The sequence below is a fragment of the Miscanthus floridulus genome, chromosome 18 (genome assembly GCF_019320115.1).
Source record: "Miscanthus floridulus cultivar M001 chromosome 18, ASM1932011v1, whole genome shotgun sequence".
NCBI lineage: Eukaryota > Viridiplantae > Streptophyta > Magnoliopsida > Poales > Poaceae > Miscanthus > Miscanthus floridulus.
The window spans coordinates 32,194,559-32,207,916 of record NC_089597.1 but is presented as its reverse complement, the minus strand read 5'-3'; positions in this window follow the sequence as shown (position 1 = coordinate 32,207,916).

Genomic DNA, 13,358 nt, shown 5'->3' with positions numbered 1-13,358 from the left:
CATCTTGGTGCTTTTCATGTTGGAAATGATTTCCTTTGGCACCCAAAAACGTTTGACCCCATTGTTGGCTTGCTTGTTCACCTTGATGGCCACCACCTTGTCATTTTTCTTCTTCTTTAACAAGTATGGTGTGGAGGCCTTCTTGTCCACCTTGTTGGTGTAGGTGTTGGAGAGCTTGCATGTTTGCTTCTTCTCTTTCTTCTTTGCTCCTCCCCCATTCTTCACCTTGCACTCATAGGACTTGTGGCCTTCCTTGTGGCACATGTAGCAAACCATGGGTTGTCCTTCATTAAGCTTCTTCACTCCCTTGATGGTGTTATCTTGATGAAGTTGGGCTTGCTTCGCCTTGCCTTTCACTTGAGTCAAGTCCTTGGTGAGGCGAGCTACTTCTTGCTTGAGTTGCTCATTCTCCTTTGCAACCTCTTGTGTGCATGTATCTACAACAACTTTCTCAACACAAACTTGGTTGCACAAAGATGAGTCTAAACATAAATCATTACAAGAAGTAGAGGAATCCTTTTTAGACATGTTAAAGATTGCCTTGGTGGGGGTTGTACTAACGGCTTCAAGATTAGCAACTTTATTAGTTAGCTCATTACAATGTTTGCACATAGTTTCCATTTTTGCAAGCAAACTTTTATAAGCATCTTGTGAGCTAGCTAACTTTTCTCTTAATTTTTCATTTTTCTTTACAAGTTGCTCATCATTGATTGTGCATTCATTTGTTGTTGCACTAGCCTTAAGTTGCTCAATTTTAGTAGATAGTTCAATATTGAGATTAGCAAAGTTCTCATATTGTTCAAGCAAAGTTTTGTATGCTTCTTGTGAACTATCTAGCTTTTCTTTTAAACTTTTGAGCTTCTTTTGTTGACTAGTGCAAACTTTAGCATAATTGAGATTTTGTAGCACAATTTCATCAAAAGAAGGCATATCATCATCACTATCACTCTCACTAGAGGATGAGCTTTTGTTACCTCGTGCCATAAGGCACACACGTGAAGAGCTTGATGATGAGTGCTTGCAGCCTCGCCTCTTGTGATGATGTTCTTCTTCACTTGAAGAATCATCCCATGATCTTATTGATGTGAGGGCTTGGTTCTTGCATGCCTTCTTCTTTGTCTTGGGTGTGGGCTTGTTTGGACAAACTTCCACAAAGTGCCCCAACTCGCCGCATCCATAGCATCCTCTCTTTCTTTGCTCATCCCTTAGGTGGTGAAAATGAGATCTTGAATTTGGATGGGCACACCCTTGACATTGAGCCTTTGGATCATCTTCTCCACCTTGTTGATTAATTTGATTGATTCTTCATCAAGGTCGGAGGCAGAGGAGGAAGATTGATCATCATCATTTGAATCTTCATCATCACCATCCTCATCCTCATCTTCTTCTTCTTCTTCACTTGAGGAGCTTGAGCTTGAGCTTGTCTCAACTTGCTTGCCCTTCATCTTCTTTTTCTCGCTACATGCGAGAGCTTTGCCTTTGCTTGATGAAGAAGCTTCTTTTTGACCCATTTTCCGTGACATTTCAAATGCCACTAACTTTCCGATGACTATGCCCGGGGTCATTGTGCTCAAGTCCTCCATATTGTGAAGGATGGTGATGATGCTTGCATATTTCTTTTGTGATAGCACGGAGATGATCTTCCTCACGATGTCCGCATCATCTAGCTTTATTAATCCTATTGAATGGAGCTCATTGATAATTAGATTCAAACGAGAATACATATCGCGAACAAGCTCATCATCATTCATTGTAAAGGAATCATAATTTTGTTTAGCTAGACAATGTTTTTGCTCACGGACATTACTTGTGCCGTCATGGAGCTCTTGGAGTTTTAACCAAATTTCATGTGCCGTATTTAAAGTGAACACTTGGTTAAATACATCCATGCTAAATGATTCAAACAAGCAATTTTTAGCTCTAGCATTGAAATGCATTTCTTTTTCATCACTCTTTGTAGGTTTTTTGGGATTCTTGATGGGTTTCATCCCATCACAAGTGACTCTCCATACACCCAAATCAACCGCCTCAAGATGGCAAGCCATTCTAGCCTTATAGTAAGGGAAGTTAGTGCCGTCAAAGTGCAGAGGCCTAGAAGTATCCATCCCAACCACTCTAAATGGCGTCGGCTTAATGGCGGGTTAGCCAAAGGTCCAAATTGAGCCAACCGGCTCTGATACCAATTGTAGGGGGCCATGACGCCTAAGAGGGGGTGAATTAGGCAACTTAAAATTCTAACTCTAAACTATGGCCTCTTTTTCTAACCTTAGCAAAACCTATGCAAAAGATAAACTATCTAAATGTGCAACTATGGTTTTGCTAGTGTATTGCTATCTCTACCGCAAAAGGAGTAATGCAATCAATGTAAATGTGGAAGCTAAAGAGCAAGGTAGAGATATGCAAACTCCCATCGATGACTCTGGTATTTTTATCGAGGTATCGAGAAGCGCGCAAGCTTCCCCCTAGTCCTCGTTGGAGCCCCTCACAAGGAATCCCTCGCAAGGGCCAAGCTCCTGGTCAGGTAACTCCGTGAATAGCCTTGGGCCTTCCCCACGTGCAAGTGGGTCTCCGACGTGCCTTCTGGCAAGCCTCTCCCTGATGCTCCCCGCCATCTTCACTATCAAGCTTCTGGCTGAAATGCCACGGGCCTTGTTCCCTCCGGTACATGGTGGCAGCCACACCACAAACGCGGTTGGTGTGATCTCGCAAGACTACAAGCCCCTCTAATGTACAATAATGGTGCGCGCAAGCACCGAGTGGTAAGAGGTATGCAAACCTCACTAAACACTAGGCCTAAACCTAGAGCAAGCGCATGAGTGGTGGTCTAATCAACCTAAGAACTTCGCAAAGCACCTACGCTAATCACGTAATGAATCACTAAGCTCTATGCAAGTGGAGATCACTAAAATGGTGTATCAACACCATTGGTATGTTTTCTTAGCTCCACCTTACTCTAATGGCCAGTTGGGGTTGTATTTATAAGCCCCACTAAGAAAGTAGCCATGGGGACGAAATCCTGCTTTTCTGCTACTGACCGGACGCGTCTGGTCGTCCCGACCGTTAAAATCGTGAACACTAATTGGACGCTGCCAGCGTCCGGTCACTTGCCACTGGACGCGTTTGGTCACAGTTTCGCCGCTCTGGAACCTCTCTGTACTCGATCAGACGCTGCTTCCATACGTCCGGTCGGTTTTGTCGCCAGCGTTCAGTCTAGCGTCTGGTCACTGCTGCTGACGCCAGTTTGCCGAGCCTCATCACTAGAGCATCCAGTCCAGTGTCTAGTCACTTCTGCCAACGTCTGGTCCAACGTCCGGTCGCCTCTGCGAGCTCATTTCTTCGCGATCTTGCGTATGGCTTGGTTCCTATCTTCGTGCTTGGACTTTGCTTGATGTCTTGGGTCTTCTCTTGAGCTTCTAAGGTCTTGATAACAGTGTTGATCATCAGATCATCACTTTGCCTTCATCCAAGTCACGTCTTGCACCCTATTGGACTACAAAACAATCACTTGCAAATTCATTAGTCCAATTTGGTTGTGTTGATCATCAAACACCAAAATTCAAAGTAAATGGGCCTAGGGTCCATTTTCCTTACAACCTACTAATACTGTTGATGCCTAGAGGCATGTGAGGAGTCACACCACGTTCACCTGGTACAGTAAATCCTAGCACCCACAATACTGTCGATGCCCAGAGACATGTGGGGGGCTTACCGTATGGGAGTTAACGGCACCTACAATACTATAGAGGGAAATGTCGGTGCCTACAATACTGTTTGTGTTAGAGCGGTTGTAGAGTACTATTCATGCAGGGTATGGTCCCTGGTATCATGGTTTTGACTTGTGCGCCCTGGCTTGCTTTCTCCGTTCGTCCCCTGGTTCCTTCCGAGCGAGCGTCCCTGGTCGGATGGCCCCAGTCGGCTCTGGTCGCACCAGTCCCAGTCGGAGAAGAGCGGTGAGCAGGGTTTCTGTGAACCCTAGTCGGAGACGTGGGGTCAGAGTCGGAAGTAGCGCTTGGGCCAGGCCTTCCAACCAGAGACACCGTCCGGAGGCGGCTGGAGTCCGAAGCGAGCGCTCTGGACAGAGAGGTGGGCCGAAGTAGGCAACGAGCGGGTAGCTGTTCCTCTTTGGCCAGACCTTCCAGTCGATGACTAGACTGCCCTTCCAGTCTATCATTTTAGACTATTGGGCCAGCCCATGAGTTACGTGCTGTCTGCTTGGGCCGAGCCTTGGCATGGAAGCCGGTCCCCGAGGGACCCCGGGTTTATGAACCCGACAATAAGTGTCGATCAAAATATATGTAGTAATTATAAAAATTAGATAAGTTCAGAGTTGTGAATATGGAATGAAAAAGTATAGATCTTTTGCAATGTGGTAGATTGATAGTACAAAGTTTATGCAGTCATAGTTTAAAGTTTGTAATATTGGAGTGTAAAGTTTGAAATATTTTTTTGGGTCATATAGAAGTTCAAAGTCCGGAAATGTGCTTCATGAAGCTTCTGAGTGTACAGCTTTGAACCTAGTAGTACAAAAGTTTATAATGTGATATGTCGGTGTTTCGAGTTGCCACCGACTAGTAAATTTCCAATATTGCGTGTCTGGCTCAGATGGTGTGCTAAGAGGACACGAGGTTTATACTGGTTCGGGCAGAATGTCCCTACTTCTAGTTCGTTGCTGCTGCTCTTGTTACTAGCACTAAAAGTTCATAGTAGGGGTTACAAATGGTCAAGAGAGGGATAGGTCCCAAGTCTCTTATGAGAGGAGCGAACAGGTGCCGAGAGCTCAGTCGCTTCCTGGCTGTGTGCTTGTGTGTTCTGATCAGTTCGAGGTTCGATGGGTTCCAGTCCAAATTGATACAATGTGTTGCGATGCCCCTTATGGGATGCCCTGCTTTCCTTTTTATAGGCCAAGGGAAAGCACGGGTTACAGTGGAGGGAAAAAAGGAGAATGAGAAGGAGAAGAAGTCCTCTAGGATCATCGGGTCCTTCTTTTCCTTCACACGGGTCCCGCCGACCGTGTAGACATCAACAGAGACAGCTCCACATCATGGTCCTATCTATCACTAGCGCCATGCATAGGCATCGTCTCTCGATCATGGCGCTCCACTCTGTCCTGGCAGACGTCATGGTGAACTAACGCACCTGTTAGTCCTCATATGAGGGTTAGGTAGAACAGCACCGGTACGCCTGACGTTGTTCCTAATGTGAATCCCCAGGTATGGCCCATCGCGGCCATGGGTTATATCGAGGCATGTCGGTCACCTCCCTAGTGTCAGAGCTTTGACCTTTTCCCATTCACTTGGACCTAGAGTGGTTGGCGGCGGTATGGGTCCCTATCGGGCGAGACGGATCCCCCAACCTCGGGGTCGGTCAAGGTGGAGTCCCCCCTAGAGGCTAGGCAAGGCAGAGCCTACCCTAGAGGCCGAGTAAGGCAGAGCCAGCCCTCAGAGGTTGAGTGAGGCGGAGCCCGTGGCCTTGGTGTCGAGCAAGGTGGAGCCTGCCCTCAGAGGTCGGGCAAGGTAGAGCGCAAACCCAAGGGTCCGGTGAAGCAGAGCCTGTCCTTAGAGGCCAGGGGAGGTGGAGCTAGCCCTCAGAGGTCGAGCAAGGCAGATCTTGTGGCCTCGGTGTTGGGTGAGGCAGAGCCAGCACCCAGAGGTTGAGCGAGGCGGAGCTTACACACCTAGGGGTTGGTTGGAGCTGTAGTCGTGCTCTTGACTGCTCGGATGAATCAGTGTTGATTGTTATTAGTTCCTTCTCTTTGGGTACCCTAGTATTGGTCTTCGATAGGAGCCCCCGAGCCTATGGAGGAGTAGAACACTCCTTCAAAGGCTTTTCTGAATGGGAGGACTCTGATGGCCTTGGCCTTCTTTTGTTGCCCACAGCGTGACCTGGGGGCAGTGATTCCCTTTCCTCAAGCCCCCTCCTATAGCAGGGGCTCGATTGAGGATTAGTTTGTCTTTGCGATTGTCTTCCTTCAAGCATTTTTTCTGATAAAAATGGAGGGGTTGAGTCGTACCATGATTTTCCTCTAAGGATGAATCATGGCACCCGGTGAGCTGTTAATGGGATAGTCTAAGTGGGGTCCCTAGCATCTTGTTCACGGGGATTCGGCTTGGGTCAGTTTGGTGGCTTCCCCAGATTCTCAGCGGTCAATCCATATAGTTCTCGGGTCCGTTCAACCTATCCCGAGGGCTAAGTACCTTTCTTAAAAAAACCATGGATCGTAACCGACCGAGACTCGAACATGGGCTAGGATGCCTACGGTGCTTGTGTGCCCAGGTACTAGCCGCTAGCAGGCCCATCCCCTTCCTCCTCTCACCCTAAAGGTGTCTGGAGCGGTTGTCGAACCCATAGATGGGCCGACCTATGAACTTGTGGGCTCAGTTGGGCCATAGAGGTGCTTTTAGGTCCGTATTCCTCTTACTCATGATGAGTCGTGGCCCATCCGGAGAGGCAAAACATCCAGCAAGTTTCCCGAGGGAATGGACAGAGATTGCATGCGCACATCCGACGATGGGATGTTGCGGCAGATCATGGCAGACGTGGAGATCTAGGCGAACAGTTGGTTTCCTCACATCCATTCGCCCCTATAAAACCAAAGGGTTTGCCCTCCAGATTCCATACCTTGCATCCGCAGCCACGACCACCACCGCTAATCGCTTAGATTTCCTGTCTCCGCATCCCCGCCGCCGTCGAGCTCACATCCACCTACCCCCATCTCCAATAGATCCATGGTGCCACTCTAACATCACCTTCCAGCGCATGGAGGGCCTCGTCCATTGTGGTCTTCTCTGCACGCAGACCGTGGCCGAGGAGTGGCTGCTGCCTGGCAAGGTGGACGTGCCGTCGCCGCCCAATGGCTATGTGGTGTTGTTCGTCCACTTCCATGAGTGTGGGTTTGTGCCTCGGTCGTGGCTGGAGATCTCACCGGCGGTGAGAAATCGCAGGCCAGTGCCTCGCCGTCGCGCTGTTCTCAATGACGGGTGGGACCCCACAGTCAGTGACGATTTGATTTAGAAAATGGAAATTTTTCTTTTTTCAGAAAGTAATGAATAGTGTAAGATTTTGTTTATTTTGTGTAGAATTAAATAGAGCTCCAAAATTTATGAAAATTTTTGTGTGGCCTCTTTGAGATGTAAACTATGTAGGAAAATATTAAATTTTATTTTTTAGTACATTTTGAATGTGATAAAAATTGCTCAAATTAATTAATAAATGGGTTTCCATGATTTTTCTAGGCTTAAATAATTATCCAAAAATTATGAAAATTGTTTTTCCACTTAGTTATCATATGATGAGTCTTCACAAAAATTTTGAGCTCATTTGGAGAAAGTTGATTTATTTCATAATTATTAATTAGTTATTAATTAATAAAAACAAATAGAAAACCCTAATGACTTAGGTTTTGTTTGAATTTTTGGATTGGGTGATGACCTTGGGTCATTAGCTTATAATGATCCTTGGCAATTAAAGTAAGTGTTTGAGTTTATGAAAAGGATTATTCGGTTGTTGGTTTGCAACTATACCACGAAGGAAAGTTGTATTCAAGTTACTAACTTTTGCATCCATCGTCAAGCATCATGTTTTATATCGCGCATCATATTGAACATGGCATTGTTACTACGTGTAGTGAACGAAAGTGAGAACGTGGTAGTCAACCCAGTTGTTGAGGAAGTTAATCCACCTGTTGAGGTCGGGTTTGATATCTGTGGAACATCTCCGGAACCTGACCTTTTCGACAATCAAGGCAAGCCCCGGATGCATTTAAACCTACCTTGTGTTTTACAAAGTTATATCGCTTTGCTTTTAAATATTGCATTAAGTGATTAGGAGTTGAGTGAAAACCTAATTGGTGCATTACCAACCTTGTTTTTTCATATCAACCTTGTTAACCGTTTCAATCCGAGAATGCTTAATTATGCTTAGCCATGCTGAGACCGATAGAAGTCGGGTGATTACCTGTCACCTACGAGATAAATGATTTCTTGGATATGACTGGTTATTTATGTTATCATGATATATGAGCATCTGGAGTAATAAATCTAGACCGGGCGGACTCGGTGTGGTGAGAGCCACAAGACATGGATGTCTTGTGAGTGGGTTCTTTCCGCCTATGTCGATTAAAAACCGTCCGTTGTTGAATTGCATGAGGTGAGACTTTGTAGTACTAGCCACATACTCCGGTAAGCCTTAACTCAGCTATTCTATTACGAGAATGGCTACTCGCGCACTAGGAGTGGAGAGATGGCGAGAGTAGCGTGTACCCACGTGGCAATGGGCTGGATTGGTGGAGTATTGTATTCTCGGGTGGCGTGGACCCATTCTTATTTTAGAGGATCTAAGGGTGGGTTGGTATATGTAGGTCAGGGACCAGCATATGTCATGTGGCTGGGAATCCCCAGCTGGGTTATAATCGGTTTGAATCGTCGTTGCTCCTCGGTTATGGAGACTCAACTCACTATTCATCATCGTAGTTAATAAATGAAACTTGAGGAAGTTTTGAGAAAGAGTTTGATATGAAGTTCATGATCTCAATACAGATCATGGCAGATTCATATATGATTTTGATACACATTAAATGTTGAAAGAAAGAATCTTTTTAGAGGGGCTTTTACGCAAAAGAACCTTGTTTATTGCTAAAGCCTTACCTTGAATCCCTAAGCCTATATTCCTGAGTCTTATCAGTTTTTATTCTGGTTAAGTCTTGTTGAGTACTTTTGTACTCAGGGTTCGTTAACCCTTGTTGCAGGTGAGTCTCATGAGCAGGTCTGCTTTGGACCATGCTGCATGACTGTTGTTCAAATCGAAGATGATAAGTAAATGTGTGGCCCTTGGGCAGGGCACTTTCTTTGTGTGTTATGTTTATGATACTAATGCCACTCCACTACTATGGTTTATAATAATAATCGTACTTAGTTTGTAAGGTTTGAAATAACTATTTTGTAAACTAAGTTATTATAAGACTTCCGTTATTTCACTCTGATGTATATTAATGAATAAACTATTGTAATACTACAATGACTCTATAATGGATCCTATTCAGAAAAATCATGGATGATTTGGGGTTCTCCGAGGACACCCGACAGTCTTCTTAAGTTACTAGGAACATATGCATAGTCATCAGAGGTCATTGGACAGTGACTGGTGCATGTGGGCCCTATAATTTAAGAGGTTCTGCCACACAAGCTCAAGTAGAACTTGGATCCAGCAAGGTACAAGCCGTAGAGAGAACACCGATAGGCCAACACTTCCTCCAAACTCTTCCCTCACTCTCTATCTCACTATTTCTATTTACCAGACTAGATCCTATAAAGAATTAATCTTCTCTTGATAGCAGGCTCTGATCCTAATGAGGAGGATATGAATTAGGGTTTTAGGATGGCTCTGTCGAAGGGGGGTATAGGGGCATATATATAGGGGGCAACATCAAATCTAGACCCTCAGATCAAACCGACCTTGAGCAACGATGTAGATTTGATCTTTAAGGCGGTGGGAAACCAACATAGAAAGGAGAGCATGATAGGTGGGTCCCATGGGCTGGCCGGCCTATAAGTAGGGCCGGCTAGCCCCACATGTCAGCCTCTAGGCATGGGTCTTGGTGAGATGTCTTCTGGAGTGTTCTAGAGTCTTCCTAAGTCGGTTTCATCACGGATAAACATGATTTACTTTGACGAATAGGTCTACCTTGACGGTTTTCTGATTAAATCCTCCTGCATGCACATATTCACCAAAGCTCATGGAATTCATTAGTTTAAACCCCTATTCCTATGTTTGGTGATGGAATTAAGTATATATATAGGATATGTTGATAGTTTATGATTGATGTTAGTAACCGTCAATAGTTGCTCATATAACGGCCTTAGCAGGTGATGTGGCAGCATCAGCCACGCTGGCAGGTGATGTGGCAACATCAGCCACGCTAGCAGGTGACGTGGCATGGCCACAAGGCATTTTCTAGTTCGTCCACAAGGCCTTTTCTGATTGGTCCACATGGCGCATTTTTATTAGTCCACATGGCGCATTTTTTTTGTTCCACGTGGCGTATTTTTTATTGGTCCATGCAACGCATGCTAGTCTCATCCACGTGTCTATTCTTATTATTAATCCAAGCATTTGATTAGTTGGGTCAGCCCAAAAGGGGCTGCACATTTGATCGCAACCCATTTTAGCAGAAAATGGCTCAACAAAAATGGTAGCAAATTTCATCGCAAATAACAAGATAGATTTTGAGCCCATTCCATCACAACACAAGTGGTCAAAATGACAACATATTTCACCGTAGACTAAAGTTCAGAGGCAAATAATACTAATCATCTATTATCCACGGACAACATGCACTTCACTTCCATGTACAACTTGCACTTCACTTCCAAAACCTTCAAATTGCCGCCCCCGCCAACGACGTCAGCCACGAGGGAGCCATAGCTTTAGGACCACAAGCCGAGCGATGCCGCTGAGTCGGTCAACACTGGCGCCCCACTCTCATCCCAATCGATGGATCATGGTGTCGGGGCATGCAAGATCCTGCACCGTGGGCTCGAGATTTGACATTGGCGGCCCCTTTCACATCGCCCTTGCTAGATCTAGGCCAGGCGACCCTCCACCATGCGACCCTTGGCTGGATCGAGGCCGGGTCACCATCCTCCATGCTGCCCTATGCTAGATAAAGACTGGGGAGGAAGAGTGCGTGCATGTCTTGTGTTGTGACTCAGGATCCTCAGGAGGAAGAGGCAGCTCGGGATCCTTGGGAGGAAGAGGTGGCCGGGAGTGGCTATGAGAGGTTCAAGAGGAGTTAGGGTTTGGATGAGAGATGGGATCGAGGGGAGGAAGAGGCATCGGTGTGGGAGAGGCTGAGTGGTGCTAGGATTTGGATGTTATTTTATAGACGGCAGCATTGATCTCGGCCGTTCATTAGATCGAGCGGCTACAAATGACTGGGCCAAGATGGGCTTCAACACTTATCAGGTTAGCATCAACAGAAGAGGCCCACTGTTGAATTATTCGCTTTTTATAATATAATTAAAAGATAATTTATAAACTAAAATGTAAGTCACCATAACTTATTTCTAAATAGTCTTATGGGCCCTTACACAATTTTTACATTAACTATACTATATAGGGGACAATTACTACGATTTTCAAGAATTTTTGAAGTGATTTACTATTTTGTAACATTTAAGAATTTCTGCGCGGTTATGGAAAATAACTTCAACTTGAACTACAAGTTATATCAAATAATATCCAAAATGTATGCCAAAATTTATATAGAAATATCTATTTCATTTGAACTCACATCTTGAGAATTGATAGAAAATCAAGTGTTTTTGTTATAGAATACAAGAACTTGTGTTTGTTTACACCAAAATTTGGAGAAAAGAACGCAGGAACTCGAAGCTTCCAAAATTTTGTCGATCAAGGACTTGATTGCATGAAGATTGATATCAGCTAATTCAGAGGAGACACTAAAATCGTCTCTCTATAAATGACGTCAGCAAGTAATGATAATGGGCTACAGTTGGCGTCGGGAGATGCATATCGAACTCTACAAAAAGGGAAAGATTAGGGTCCAAGTTATCTTAAGATTATGAATGTTCTCTTTTATACCAAAGATTGTAATGAGTCGTACTCAAATAGGATTCATGTTTAGGCTCCGGGTATAAATATTGGACCCCGGCTATTGTAAAGGAATCAATCAAATACAAGTTACTTACTTTTTTGGGTCCGGCCACCCCTTAGGAGTAGGAGTAGAGTAGATCTCGGTGAGTTCTTCAGTGAGCAGAGCTGCATCAGTCCGACCGACCTCTGGCTTGTCTATAAGTACCATCATGGCTTATACTTCTGTTCGTGCGGCTGCATCGATCCGGTCGACCTTCACTACGACTCTGGTATAAGCTAGTTATCGACTCTTGTCTAGTTCAAGTATGGCTGCATCAATCCGGTTGACCTCCACTGCTCAAACTAGATTAAGGTCAAGTTATCGGCTCTATCTAAGGGTGGCGTCCTTCGGATAGATTCATTAAGTTATCGATATTGCTTATTGCTTTCATTATTTATTTAATTATAGCAATATCACTTTGCCCGATTGGGATTGATCTAGATCGGTCTTATATCATGTTTAACACATCATTTATTAATCTAAACTGATCCAATCTGCACCTTAAACGATGAGTTATGTTTTATCGGCTGTTTTATATCAATCTTGATCATGCATAGTGTGCGGTTAAGGCATGTTAGGTCTTGAATACATCTATCGGGTAACAAAAACCGTTACATGGCCCATTATCATGGCCTGTGTGATTCTGCCTCACACCCCATTGCTAGCACCATGGAGCGGGGACCGTTGGTTGGTAGATTTGTTCGTGATAGGGCATGACCTTAATTGTGCGCTATGCCTAAATCGGCTGTTTTAGCCGATATCAAGTGCTTTCACATATACAGTACACGCCACGAGACCATTGAAGTAAGGGAAGGTTGAAAAATATGTTAGCCCCATGATCTTATTATTGTATTTATGGCCTTCTTGATTCTACCTCATGCCCCACTAGTCATAGCGATAGGTGAGATCTAATATGTTTATTAGATTTATCTCTATTAAATGGTAAAATGATAATGAGTTGTTTTTTTATATAAAAAGGGATTCGGTTACTTGCAGTCATTGGCTTAGCATAAACTGATTAGTGTTGTTATCCTATTGCCATTGACTAATATTTGTCTAAATAACGATATTCATCCTTAATAATAACCAATTTTTCTTCCATAATTTCATAAGCTTTAACTGATTTATTCTTATGAGTATGCTGGAATCAGCTATTTAATCGATCTCCTTCCACATCGGCTCTTAGAGCTGCACATTCGGAACTATCTAGCAACACTGGCATGTTTCGCTTTAAATTACTGATTAGCTTTCTCTCTTTGTCAATTACAGGATCAAATTAACTGGCACGTCTCGGGAGGAGTGCGCAGGATTGATCATCCCTGTGTTGAAGCCAGGCGGATCTCTAGCTCCATCGAGCAAACCCTTCCAGCTTGCTCATGTGCCCGGCACAAGACGAATTTTCATGCCGACACATGTTCTGGCACGCTCGGTGGGACTACCACAATCGTCATGGCGGCTTACAATAACAACAACATCCTTATGGCACCTTATGAAGACCTACCTGATAGAGATAAAGATGTCATCAGCAAAGCTATAGAAGAATTTCAGAGCAAGTGTTTGTTGACCTACACCAAAACGTGTGACAATACAATTATTCAGAAATATCCACAACCAAGAGTTCTATTGCATGGGCAGATAGATGCAGATGAGACTAAAGATAGGCATGTCTTTATGGAAGCTATAAACAAATCTGTTCATGATGCCATAT